The 13,364-nt window shown below is 40.0% G+C and overlaps 1 protein-coding gene across 2 annotated transcripts in view; it reads right to left on the reverse strand.

Moving 5' to 3' along the window:
- The window catches only part of Zmat4 (zinc finger matrin-type 4), a 393,512-nt gene that overhangs the window by 160,346 nt on the left and 219,802 nt on the right, over nucleotides 1-13,364 (reverse strand). The window lies entirely within an intron of this gene.

Below are 13,364 nucleotides of genomic sequence, written 5' to 3' on the forward strand. Positions count from 1 at the left end.
TTTTTTTTTTCCCTCTTCTTTAGAAAAAGTGATTGGCTGAACGCTGCGCGGGATGCTTAGTCCGGCTTAATTTTTATGCCTTTGTACGATTTAATGAAAATGAGTCGTGAATCAGAGAAAAAGCAACTCCTTTGTCAAAGCATGCGACATGGCCATTGTGTCTGCAGGTCATCAATTACTTCTACTCTCCCAGAAGATTAATCCCCTGCCTCCCCTCCTGCCTCGTTGGAAATTGAGGGTACAGCGGGCTCTAAGATAAGGACCCAATCTGTTCCTCGGTGGAACCAGAAGAGCAAGGCATCTCATTGTGAAAGAACATCCTTAGCAGATCTCTACCCCCACAATAGTCCCTTCTTAGAGACCCAGAAAACCCAGAAATGAAATTTAAAATTGGATGGAGACAAGGAGGAGGATGGGGACAGGATTGAGGGGAACAGAGAATTATATAATTTTTGCATAATTATAAGATGTCCATACTGCTAGAGAGTTGCCTTACACACATTATGTGGTAGTTAGAAAACTAACTCCTTCCTTAACATAGCATAAATGAGGTCTCTGATAATTAGATTTGGGTATGTGGGAAGATAGCTCTTCTCTGTATATGTGTATGTGTGTTTGTGTGTGGTGTGTACATGTCTCTGTGTGTGTGTGTGTGTGTGTGTGTGTGTATGTATCTTCCAGGAGGCTGACCTATACTCAAAAGGAAGGAACAACAGACTCAAATTCTGAGATGCTGGGAGTGAGGGATTGTAGTCAGAGTCAGTAAGTCGACCCCAAAGGGCCACATTCCCACAAGACCCTGCTCTGGGGAGCATTCTGCCCTTGCTGAAGGTTAGCTAAGCTACTTGAAGTTTGGCTTTCAGATGAACAAGCCTCTGTGTACATTGCTAGGAAATAAAATGGACCTGGAGGGAGACTGGGAGAGTTGGCTCTCACTGATCTCTCCAACCAAGCCTAACGGGGGTGCAGAGTAGAGAGGAAAAGTCCAGGCATACCAGGCAACATCAAATCTCAGAGCAACTGAAGAAAGTACAATGCGTCCACTGAAGAGTGAGGGGCTGAGGGGATTTGGGGAAATAACTGGCAACCTTCCCACAGTGTGTTAGGCATCATCAGTCCCATGTGCTTTTTAATCAAATGGTTAAATGTTCTGAGATTATAATGTGATTACAGCATTTTTCTCTACCCTTCCCTAAATTCAGAGACTCCCAGATACACCCCCCCTTGCTCTCTTTCAAATGTATGGCATCTTGTATCATTATAAGATATCATTATTATGTGCATATAAGTACATGGGAGTGCATATACATTCCTCAATACAACCGACTCAGTTGGTTACTATGTGCGTTTTTAGGGAAAACTATTGGGTCTTAGATAACCAGTCGGTGTGTTCTTCCCTGGGAAGACTTTCTCTCACTTTCAGCATCCCTTGTGTAGGGTTGGGGCTTCAGTGCTTGTTTAGACCAAGTTCAGGGAATCGTGGCGGTGAGACTTTATGGGTGCTGCTTCTGACCTTACTAGGAAACTCATCTCACAGCCAACTCTCCAATCTTGCACCCTTCCCATCTTGACCTCTCAATGTTCCCTAAGCCCTAGGTGCAAGAGTCTTCTATACAGGTATCCTCGGGACTTGGCTCCACAGCTGCATTTTGTTAGCCTAGGTCTTCCTGTAGTGGTCTCTCATAATATTGCAAAAGCAAGTTTCCTTGGTGTAAAGTTGAAACTACATGTACCTGTGGGTATAAGGACAGATATTTAGATTGTTGTTAGGAATCACACTGGTTTAGTAAAGCAGTGCTTGTAGATGGTTATCCTTCCATACCCACAACTTCACTAGTTGTGTAGGATTTCAGTAGCAGGCATGAATCTCCTTCTATTAAACAGGCTGTAAGCCCAACTAGAGAGCTGTTAGTTGCTGCCAAGGTGTGTGTGCCACTAGTGCATCCTGAGCATCATCATTCCATGCTGAGCATTGATGTGGTTCATCAGTATCATAGCTGGTTAGGATCACTTGCTGCTTCCTCTTGTGGGAGCTTGAATGGCATCTTTGGGTACCATGAAAGCTAGACCTCAGGAAGGAGGCATTCAACTTAGCTCTAGCTCAGGCTCTCTGGGCCCTGTTTCTGAAATACATGGTATTGTCGGCACCTGAAATTTACCTTCCACTTCTAAGGGACAACCAAAGCACCTGCCATAAGCTGTATGCTTTGGGAATTTCTTGGCCAGCCCTGGCCAGTAGCAGCACAAAAGAATGCTACTCATGCCTGGTATTGGGATTTATTTTAGGTGGTCTCTGGCTCTTGGTAGGAGCAATGTCAGTTGAGACAAAAAGCTCATTAAATAAATATGTGTGTTTGCATATTATTAAACATTATTAAATTTATTAGCTTTTGAAAGTAAATAGTTAATAGTATGATTCCTTGTGGCTTAACCTGGAAGCCTTATTTTAATTTTTTTTAAAATTAATTATTCTATCTATTTACATTCCAGATGTTGTCCCCTGTCCTGGATGATCCCCTACCTCTGGACATCTCCCTTCCCTAGGGTCTCAAGTCTCTACAGGCTTAAGGGTTTTCCTTTCTTTTGTATGTTCCTCCCTCGCTCTCCAATAAAATGCTTCTCTTTTTCCATCGCCCCAATCAAATCCCTTGCACACTGCTAGTCTCTTCTACCCTGCTGCCCCCTTTTCTTTATTTACATACATCTCCTTCCTTAAAGTAACCCCCCATTTTCCAGTCCTCTCATCACTAGGACTGTACTTATCTATTGCTCCCCAATCCCTCTACCCTGGCAATGATGCCACCTTATTCTTCCCTGGTTTCTGCAATTATCCCAGGCTCTGTCTCCACATCTAAAGATTTGGAACTAGGAACTACAGATGAAAAAGAACAGTTGGCGTTTGCGTTTCTGGTTCTGGGTTACCTGACTCAATACGTCATCTTCTACTTGCGTCCAGATGAGTGCACTTGTCTATTTTTGTTATCCATTTGTCAGTTGCAGGACATTGGGATGGCTTCCACTGTCTAGCTATTATGACTGAAAGCGAAGCTTATAGAGGCACTTCCTTACGTCCACGGCAGGGTTTCCTGTGTATTGTTTTGGTGAGGTTTCCCCTTTTTTGTTTGAGTAAAATAAAAACTCAAGTGTATATAAATTTCCATTTCCTTAATTGTTAAAGGTGGTGAACATTTTTTTTTTTTTGAGGTGTTTCTGAGGCAATATTTTTACTTTTCTCGGGACTCACATTCCAGGCCAGGTGCTCGGATGAATTGTTTGATTTTTTTTTTTTGAGTCTTTGTTTTCTGTGTCCTTTATATATTCTGGAATCAGTCCTTTGTCAGATGTCTAACTAGCAAAGATTCTTTCCGGTTCTCTGGGCTTCCATCACCCAGTTGATTGTTTCTTTACTGTGCAGAGGATTCTTGAGTCCCAAAAGTCAACTGTTGATCTTAGTTCTTAAGCATATGGGGCTGTATTCAGGAGGGCCTTTCCTATACCTGCATCATATAGGGTACCACCTGTGCTTTCTTCTAGCAGTTTTATTGTTTTAGATTTCATGTTTAGGTCTTTGTGCAAGGTGATAGGTACAAGCCTAGTTTCATCCTTGAGAATGTGGGCATCCAGTTTCCCCAGGACTATTTCTTGAAGATGCTTCTGTTTCTTCAACATATGTTTTTTGGCATCTTTGTCAAATATTAAGTGGCTGAAGTTAGATTTGTTCATGCTTAGGCCTTTGATTTGGTTCTGTTGCTATGCATGTCTGTTTGTGTCAGGATTGTATTGTTTTTATCAATGTGTCCCTGTGGTATATCGTATGATCTGGGGCTGTAATCCCTCTACAGTTCTTTATACTCAGAACTGTTTGGGCTGTCTGGTGCCTATTGTAGTTTCGTATAAATTTTAGTACACTATTTTATTTCTCTGAATAATGACATAGGGATTTTGATTAGGATTGCATTGAATCTGCAAATAGCTTTTGATAAAATGGTCATTTTCACAATTCTAATTCTACCAGTTCTACTAAATTTTAATAATTTGCAATATAAGCATGGGGTGTCTTTCTATTTTCTAGTGTCTCTCTTATTGCTTTCTTCAGAAGTTAAAATTTTTCACTGTAGAAATCCTTTACTTCCTTGGTTAGGATTATTCATAGCTATTTCCTTTTCTTTAAGGCCAATGTGAATGGGAGTCCATACATGATCCCCTTGACTGTATGTTGGCTGTTGGTGTGTATGACATCTATTGATTTGTGCAAGCTGACTCTGTGTCCTGTCATGTTGCTAATACTGCTTATCTTTCTTTTCTGTTTATACTTTCTGGAAATTTTCTGGTAGAATTTGAGAATCTTTAATGGTCAGTGTCCTATCATTTTGCAAAGCAACAGTTTGGCTTCTATCCCTCTTTGTATCCCTCTAATTTTCTTCTCTTGCTTTATTGCTCCAGCCAATGATCTAAGCACAGTATTGAGACAGAGTGGGCATAGTGGACATCCCTTCTGGTTTCTGACTTCAGAGAGATTTCTCCAAGCTTTTTTCCATTTAAGATGATATTGGCTGTGGTTTTCTCATATACAGCTTAACTGAGGGACACTGGGGTGTGATCCCTTCTGGTTCTACACGCTGCAAGACTTTTATCATAAAGGCGTGTTGGATTCTGTTTAAGGCTTTTTCTGAACCTATTGCAATAATCATGTGATTCTTGCCTTTATGTCTATTTATGTGGCTCATTATGTTTATTGATCACATCTTTTGAACTATCCCTACATTTCAAGAACAAAACCCAAATAATCATGTTGAATAATCTTTTTGATGTATGTCTGTATACTGCACTTGATTTTAGCCAAAAGGCCAAGCAGTGATCCGTCTGTATTCTCATGGCAACTATTTTATTAAGCATTTTTTTTTTAAATCTATGTTCATTAGGTACATTGGCCTGTTAATTTCTTTTGTTGTTGTTGTGTCTTTACCTGGTTTGGGTATTAGAGTGATATTGGCTTCATAGAAACCATTGGGAGTGCTCCTTCACTATTTACTTACTTACTGATTGACTGGCTGACTTGAATAGTTTAGGAAGGACTAGATATAGATCTTTGAAAGTACAGTAGAATTCTGCTGAGAATCCACTGGCCCTGAATATTTGTTTTTAGCTGAAAGACTTTTTAGCTGCCTCTTTTGTTACCCATCTGTTTAGATGTTGACTTCTTGGGTCATTTGGCTTAGTTCAATGGATAGTTTGGCTGAATCTAGAAATTCATCCATTTCATTCAGGTTTCTCAACTTAATGAAGTACAGATTTTTAAAACATCCCCTTCTACTATCCTGAATTTCTCGTGTGTGTGTGTGAAACAACATCTTTATTATCATTTTTGGTTATTATTTTTTTACATTTCAAATGTTATCCTTCTTCCCGGTTTTGCTGACTGATGTTGTGTTTACCTCTGCATTTCTAATTATCATAATCTGAGTCTTCTCTTTCATTATAGTGAGTTGGACCAAGTATCTTTCAATTTTGTTTGTCATCTCAACAACAACAACAACAAAAACCCAGTGTTTAGATACATTCTTTTTTTAAAATTATTTTTCTTATTTCTATTTCTTTATTTCTGCTCTGATTTTTTATTATTTCTTGAAGTAAGCTAGGCTTGGATTTGATTTGTCCTTGTTTTTCTCACCATTTGAACTGTATGATTGTCATTTGTCATTTTTTGTGCCATTTATTTGTTTGCTTATCTATTTACTCATTTATTTTTATTTTTCTCGAGACAGAGTTTCTCTGTGTAGCCCTGGCTGTCCTAGAGCTCAGTCTGCAGACCAGGCTGGCCTCAAACTCAGAAATCTGCCTGCCTCTGCCTCACAAGTGCTGGGATTAAAGGTGTGTGCCACCATTGCCCGGCAAGGGAAAAATATCTTTTTTTAAAGTGTTTATTTACTTAATTAACATATATGAGCACACTGTCACTCTCTTCAGACACACCAGAAGAGGACATTGGAACTCATTACAGATGGTTGTGAGTCACCATGTGGTTGCTGGGAATTGAACTCAGGACCTCTGGAAGAGCACTCAGTGCTCTTAACCACTGAGCCATTTATGCACTTAGAGCTATAAATTACCCTCACAGGACAGCTTTCAATATGTTCCAGGGGGTCTTTTGTTTTGTGTCTTCATTTTCATTTAATTGCAAAAAGTTCTACATTTCTTTCTGGGTTTCCTCTTTGGCGTACTTATCATTACTAATGAGTTGTTTCATCTCGGCGAGTTTGTGTCTCTACCAGAGATATGTGTGCTGTCAACTTTAAGTTTTAGTTCATTCTTTTGAGATAGTACACAAGGAGTGATTTCAGTCTCTTCAAATTTGGAAGCATTTACTTTGTGTTATAGGATATTATCTACTTCAGAAAGGCTTCTATGCCATCCTGGCTAGAATATGTATTCTCTGGTATTTGTGTGGAATATTCGGTAGATAACTGTCAAGTCCTTCAATCCTGATGTTTAATTTTTGTTCAGATGACCTGTTTTTTGGAGAAAGTGGGGTATTGAAACCACATACTATTAATGAGTAGATGTTTATCTGTGTCTTCAATTCCAAATGGTAGTTTTTTATTTTGTTTTGTTTTGTTTTATGAAATTCAATGCCCCAGATTTCTATAAACAATTTTAGGATAAGAAATGTTTTCTTGGTTACCTGTTCTCTTAATTAGAATTAAGTGTCGCTCTTTATCTTTTCTGACTAGTATTATTTTGAAGTCTAGTTTGTCAAATGATTAGGACAGTGACACCTGGCTGCTTCCTGGTCACATTTCACTGGAAAACTTTTGTCCTTTTACTGTAAGGTGATTTTTATACTTAAGGCTGTTTCTTATAAACAACAGATGGATTTTGTTTATTGATCTATTCAGTTAGGCTGTGTTTATTTATTGGAGACTTGAGGCCATTAATACTTAAAATGGTGTGCTAACTGCTGTCCTTGTGTTGTTGATTTTCAGTGGTGTTTGTGTTCTGAGCGGTACTTTGTTTTAATAAGTATGGCTTCATATTTCTTTCCACAGGTCTATTGCTGTGCTCACTCCTCTCTTCAGCTGGAAATCATATTTCCTGTATTTTTCTTAGGCTTGATTTGTCGGATATAATTAGAATGTTGATGCTGCGGAAAGCTTTTCTTTCTCCTTCAATCACGGCAGATAGTTTCCCTTGGTATATTTTTCTATATTGGTTGTCATAGTCTTTTAAGACTAAGAATGCATTGCTTCAGGTTCTTATGGCTTTCAGAGTTTCCACTGAGAAATCAGCTGTTATTCTGATAGCTTTTAATTTATATGTGGCTTGTGTAGGCTGGTTGGTTGGTTGGTTGATTTGCTTTTATTTGGTTTGGTTAGGTTTTTTTTTTCTCTTCCTGCTTTCAATACACTTTTTTGTGTATACTTAATGCTTTATCTATGATTTACCATGGGAATCTTTTATAAACTCTTGTCTGGTTGACATTCCATGTGCTTCTTATATTTGTATGGGTGTATCTGGTCTTCATTTGGGAAGGTTTTCTTCTATGATTTGTTGAAATTCTAGTCTATACCATTGACTTGGGATTCTTCTCCCTTCTTTATGCCTATAATTTAAAGATTTACCTTTCCCTACCATGGTGTTCTGCATTTCTTGTGTGTTCCTTTCTTGTTCTTTGTCTTTTTGCTGTTCTTATTGTTGTTTTTTTAAGTTTTCCACACTCCTTGCTTATATGGTATAGACCCTTCTTCTTTATCTCTGCATATGATTGTTCTTTCAAAATTCTATGCCTTGGGGTTTATCTTAGCAATTCTCATTGACAGACATTTCTACAGGAGGGACAGGTGTTGGAGAGGAGAGACTGGCTTGATCTTTTACATTGTTGGTATTTTGTGGGGGATGAGATCTTGGCACATGAACTTATTTCGGTCATTCAGAGAATTTTTTATTGACAGTAGTTGTAGAAAGAAGAGGCAATGTGTGGGAGGATTGGGTCTAGAAGTGGGAAATGGCTTGGGTAAACAGGTGAACAGAGGAGACTTCCCTGGTGTGTGAGATACTCTACAGGTGGAGTGTGGGGTAGGTCTAGGTAGGTGGGAAGGCTGGGTATGTAATGGGAGAGTCCATTTGGTTGGAGACAAGATGGAGAGGACACTGTCTGAAGCCTAATGCTCCTTTAGGGTGCAGGCAGAGGAAGCCAGACTAGGCTGGTATCCTGGTTGTAGGGTTTGCATAAACAGAAATGAGGAATTTAGGGGAACACACTGGATTAAACCTTGGAGAATGTGTTGAAAAGATTTTATTATAGAGCAGGTGGTTGGACCAGTGGACAATTGCAGGTGTGGGTGCAGGCAGAAGCTTAGACATTGATTAAGGTGGAGTTAGGAGTAGCCATGGTAGGTTAGGCACTGGTTGTGTGAGTTTGGCTAGATCTAGAAGGTTGTGGGAGAAGTATGGATGAGGGTCTGGGGTACTCACAAGGCTTGATCCTGAAACAGGGCATGGGAAGGCTGAGTACTGGGTGAGAACCAATCGTTACCTAACAACATATTCTGCAGCACAGTTATGCCATCGATGCAGGATAAGAGAACAGGGTAGCAACAAGGAGATCGAGACATAGGAGAAGGTAATCAGCCTCTAGGCCAGCAGTGTGTGCTTTGGGCACACAGCACTACCACACAGTCTGTATGGTTCAACTGTATCCACTCCAGAGTTGGTGGTAGAAACACACTACCCAGTCACAGGGTCTGTCCAGTGCCAAGATTTAACTGGGGTTTCTTAGCTATCTAAGTTCTAAATTAGTGCTTTCTTGAGGCGACCCGTCATTTCATCTTTCTAAAAGTTTCCCCACTACAGACAGAGCAAGGTTCACATGTAGCCCAGAGTGAAAACTTCATAAATTTTGATAAACGGACCTCAATGAATGTATTTAAATATCTTGCTTAAAGAATTAAAATAGCCCCCAAAGCTATCATGTAAATGAAGGAAGAACCTATGATTATCTTAAAGCAAGGACTCTATCCTGGAGACAGAGAGTTTAAGTGCAATATCTGCATCTCTAAGAGGAAGAACAAATAAGTTTGTGGTACACATGAAAGCTTCCTACAGAGAGGCATTTTGCAAAGTTAAGAAGTTTTCAATAGAATTCAGTCAAGAGAAAGAAAATACCAGGGTGCCTCTGGCTTCCATCGCCTCCTGAAAGGCCTTTCTCTTTCTCAAAGTTCTGTATTTAGAATTCAATTGATAGGATCATCTCCACTCAATTTAGCTTCAGGTGACACAAAAAGTCCCGGAGAGATGGTCACTACAAAAACGGCAAAATGAGGCACTTTATAAAATTGTTTCTCAGCAAAACAATCATTAACTGCTGAAAAACACATCTTTGAAAAATACTTCAGTGTTACTAGAATTATTTTAAAAGCAAACGGCATTAAGGATGTTTGAAAAAGTCATGTGGAGACTATTGCATAAGCTTCCTGGTATTTTTTCATTTACTTATGCATATAACACAGTTTAATAGGCATTACCTTACACTCCTCTTGGAAGCCATAGGCTGGCGAATAAAAACCCTAGCCAGGTATATATAGAATATCTCCCCACCACATAGAATACATTTCCACTATATAGAAAGCTTCTCACCTATATATAGTACCTCCCCACTATAGAGAATATCTCTCCACTACATAGACTATTTCTTCACTATATAGAATATCTCTCTACTATATAGAATATCTCCTCACTATATAGAATATCTCCCCACTATACTGACTGCTTCCCCACTATTTATAAAACTTTTCCACTATATTTAATATCTTTCCACTATATAGAATACCTCCCCACTATATTGAATATCTCCCCACTATATAGAATACCCCACACTATATAGAATACCTCCCCACTATTTATAAAACCTCCCCACTATATAGAATAACTTCCCACTATATAGAATATCTCCCCCACTATACTGAATACCTCCCCACTATTTATAAAACTTCAATATATTGAATATCTCCCCCACTATATAGAATATCTCCCCACTATATAGAATAACTTCCCACTATTTAGAATATCTCCCCCACTATATTGAATACCTCCTCACTATTTATAAAACTTCACTATATCTAATATCTTCCCACTATATAAAATACCTCCCCGCTTTTATAAAACCTTCCCACTATATAGAATAACTTCCCACAATTTAGAATATCTCCCCACTATATTGAATACCTCCCCACTATTTATAAAACTTGACTATATTGAATATCTCCCCACTATATAGAATAACTCCCCACTATGTAAAACCTCTTCATTATATAGAATACCTCCCCAGTATATTGAATACCTCCCCACTATATAGAATACCTCCCCACTACATTGAATATCTCCCTACTATATAGAATATCTCCTCACTATATAGAATAACTCACCACTATATAAAACCTCCCTTCTATTTATAAAATCTCCCCAGTATATAGAATACCTCCCCACTAAATAGAATATCTCTCTACTATATAGAACACCTGCCCACTATATAGAATACCTCTCTTATTATATAGAATACCTCCCCACCAGGGTTGTTGCTCAGTGGTAGCCCTGAGACGCCAAAGCATTGGCTTTGTTCTTGGTTATTCACCAGAACTTAACAGTTAGACCCTACTGCTGAAGACACTGCACACATTGGTCACAGGACATATAGGAATCATATTGGCAAGACTCAGAAACCTTCCTCCTTGGTGGCTAGCTTTCATAGCACCAGAAGATTCTATGTCGCCTTTTTGGAGAAAAAGTTAGCAACTGATAACCCAGCTGTGAACCCTGTGAACTACAATCATGGCAAGATATGCTCATGGTGCAGTAGAGAAAGGGGTGTTAGAGAGATAACTGGCAGCTTCTGAATAAAGTCCACTCCACAGGAGGACTTGCGATGCCTGGTCCTCAGGTTTGGCCAAGAACCTGTTTTTGAGGAGCCCACAGTCCAAAGGGAGATCCCACTATGACTATAATCTCTAGACCAGTAGTTCTCAACCCTCCTAATGCTGCAACCTATTTAATATGATTCCTCATGTTGTGGTGATTCCCAATCATAAAATTATTTTTGCTGATACTTTGTAACTGTAACCTTGCTATTATCATAAATCATAATGTAAACATCTGATATGCAGTATATCTGATATGCAGTATATCTGTTATGCAGTATATCTGATATGCAGTATATCTGATATGCAGTATATCTGATATGTGAGCCCCTGAGAGCGATGTTTGACCTGCCAAGAGATCTGTAGCCAGTCCTTTCTACTTTGTGGGTTCTTCTTTTTCCCACTCTTTTAGCCGCCTGGTTTCACCCTCTATCACTAGATAGGAGAGAAAGAAGGCTATAAGGGAGAGGGGGGGAGGGAGAGAGAGAGAGAGAGAGAGAGAGAGAGAGAGAAAGAGAGAGAGAGAGAGAGAGAGAGAGAGAGAGAGAGAGATCCCTGAGTCTAACTTCTTTCCTTTTGTTTCTTCTTTGAGCACAGCTACTAACAAACTGCAACCAACCTTCTTGAATGACCACCAACCACCACCCATGCTCATCAAAGCTCTAGCTCTGGAATGTTCCCAGATTTCCAATGGCACACAATCACAGAAACTATCTGCAGCTGGCAAAACTGCACTTTTGCTGGAGCATGAGTGTGCTCCACAAATCATAGTCAGCTGCTACAGACAAGTCAGAAGCACTCCACATCCCTATACTTGGGATTAAAATGAAAACACATTCTTATCATATTTCTGTGCTTTTAATGAAACCAAAAGTCCAAAATTGTCACTATGGGTGTCATGATCCACAAGTTGAGAAATGCTCCTCTAAGCATCTATAGAATGATAACTTCCTCTAAGGCCAAATCTCTATAGCCATAATTTAGTGCATCCCAGAAGCTTCTGTGTACACTGGACAAAACAACACAGAAAGTCACATCTGGTCAAAGATAAGTGTCTGCAGAGTGCTCAGCTATAAACAAACAGGAGATCTATCACATACCCTTCCCCAAAGCTCAGGGGCCATCATGGAAGTGGGTATGACGATTTTAAGTGGGTGCGCAGGGCAGGAGAGGAATGCAACAGTGTTTTCTGGACATGGAAGGACTGATGTATTCATGAGCTTACAGCAGCTGTGGCTATCTGGGCTTTCATTATGTCAGCAAGTATTCTAAAAGGCAGAGGAAAGGGAAGTAGCCAGGCCCCAGTCTTAACTAAAAAGTCCCTGGCAGTGGATGACCTCAGCATCAACTTAAAGAAGAGACAAATCGCTTTAAGGGTGTAGTCCTGGGAGCTTGGAGCTGACCCATGTGCCTATGGCTGGCCCTACACTCTGGAGTAAATGAGCAATATTAATTAGAATAAAAGGGGGGTGACTATAGGAAGAGTTAAGAGAGTATGATCAAAAGACATTGTATGAAACTCTTAGAGAACTAATATTATTTTCAAAAGCAAACATCATATTTAGAAATATTTGTTGAAGAGACTGTCTAAAACTGAAGAATAGGCCAGCTACTTCAGCATAACCCTCTCCTGTGTCACCCTCCTGGTTAGCATGACACAGCTCTAGTTATCATCTGTGGCAAGACAATGTAGACTCCCTCAATATTAGCACCCCATCAGGGGACACAGGGAGAGAGAGCCAGCCTTTATCATGTCCCACTTATTTCCAGGTTGTGGGGTTGAAATGTCTGGCAACACGAGTGAGTGGCCAAGTGCTCTCTTTCTCAACACACTCTCAATGAAGGTGAGATACTCCATGCCAGGTACACTATGCCACGGAAAAAGAGCCCTGGCTGACCTTATCCCAGCTTTCACACAGGCACGACAAACAGGAAAGCAATGCAGAACGTACTTGCTCAGCCATAGCAAGCCTGTTGCTCTGAGAACAGCAGGCAGCTGACTCTGTTCTCAGCTTGATCAGTGGTTCAGGGCTCCCTCTGTGAACAGAAAGATGGGCGCACCCAAGAAATGATTATTCCTAAACTGTCCCCAGGGAACCTAGCTTTATTTTGTTTGATATAGAGTATGGGAAGCTATGGGGTTTAAGGATGCTTGCTTGCTTGCTTTTTTGTTTGTTTGTTTTCTGTTTTGTTTTGTTTTTCAGGACAGGGTTTCTCTGTGTACCCCTCGATGTCCTGGAACTCACTCCCTAGACCAGGCCAACATAGAACTCACCAAGATCCACCTGCCTTTGCCTCCCAAGTACTGGGATTAAAGGTGTGTGCTACTACTGTCTGGCTTGAGGATGTTTTCAAAAACAAGTGGGAGCATTGGTGGTGAGGGGGTAAGAGAAAGCTGGTGTTCCTGTGCAGCAAGAAGCTACCCCACAGAGAACCAGAGAAGAGACAACTAAG

The sequence above is a fragment of the Mus caroli genome, unplaced genomic scaffold (genome assembly GCF_978045245.1).
Source record: "Mus caroli unplaced genomic scaffold, Mus_caroli_1 scaffold_10, whole genome shotgun sequence".
Classification (NCBI taxonomy): domain Eukaryota; kingdom Metazoa; phylum Chordata; class Mammalia; order Rodentia; family Muridae; genus Mus; species Mus caroli.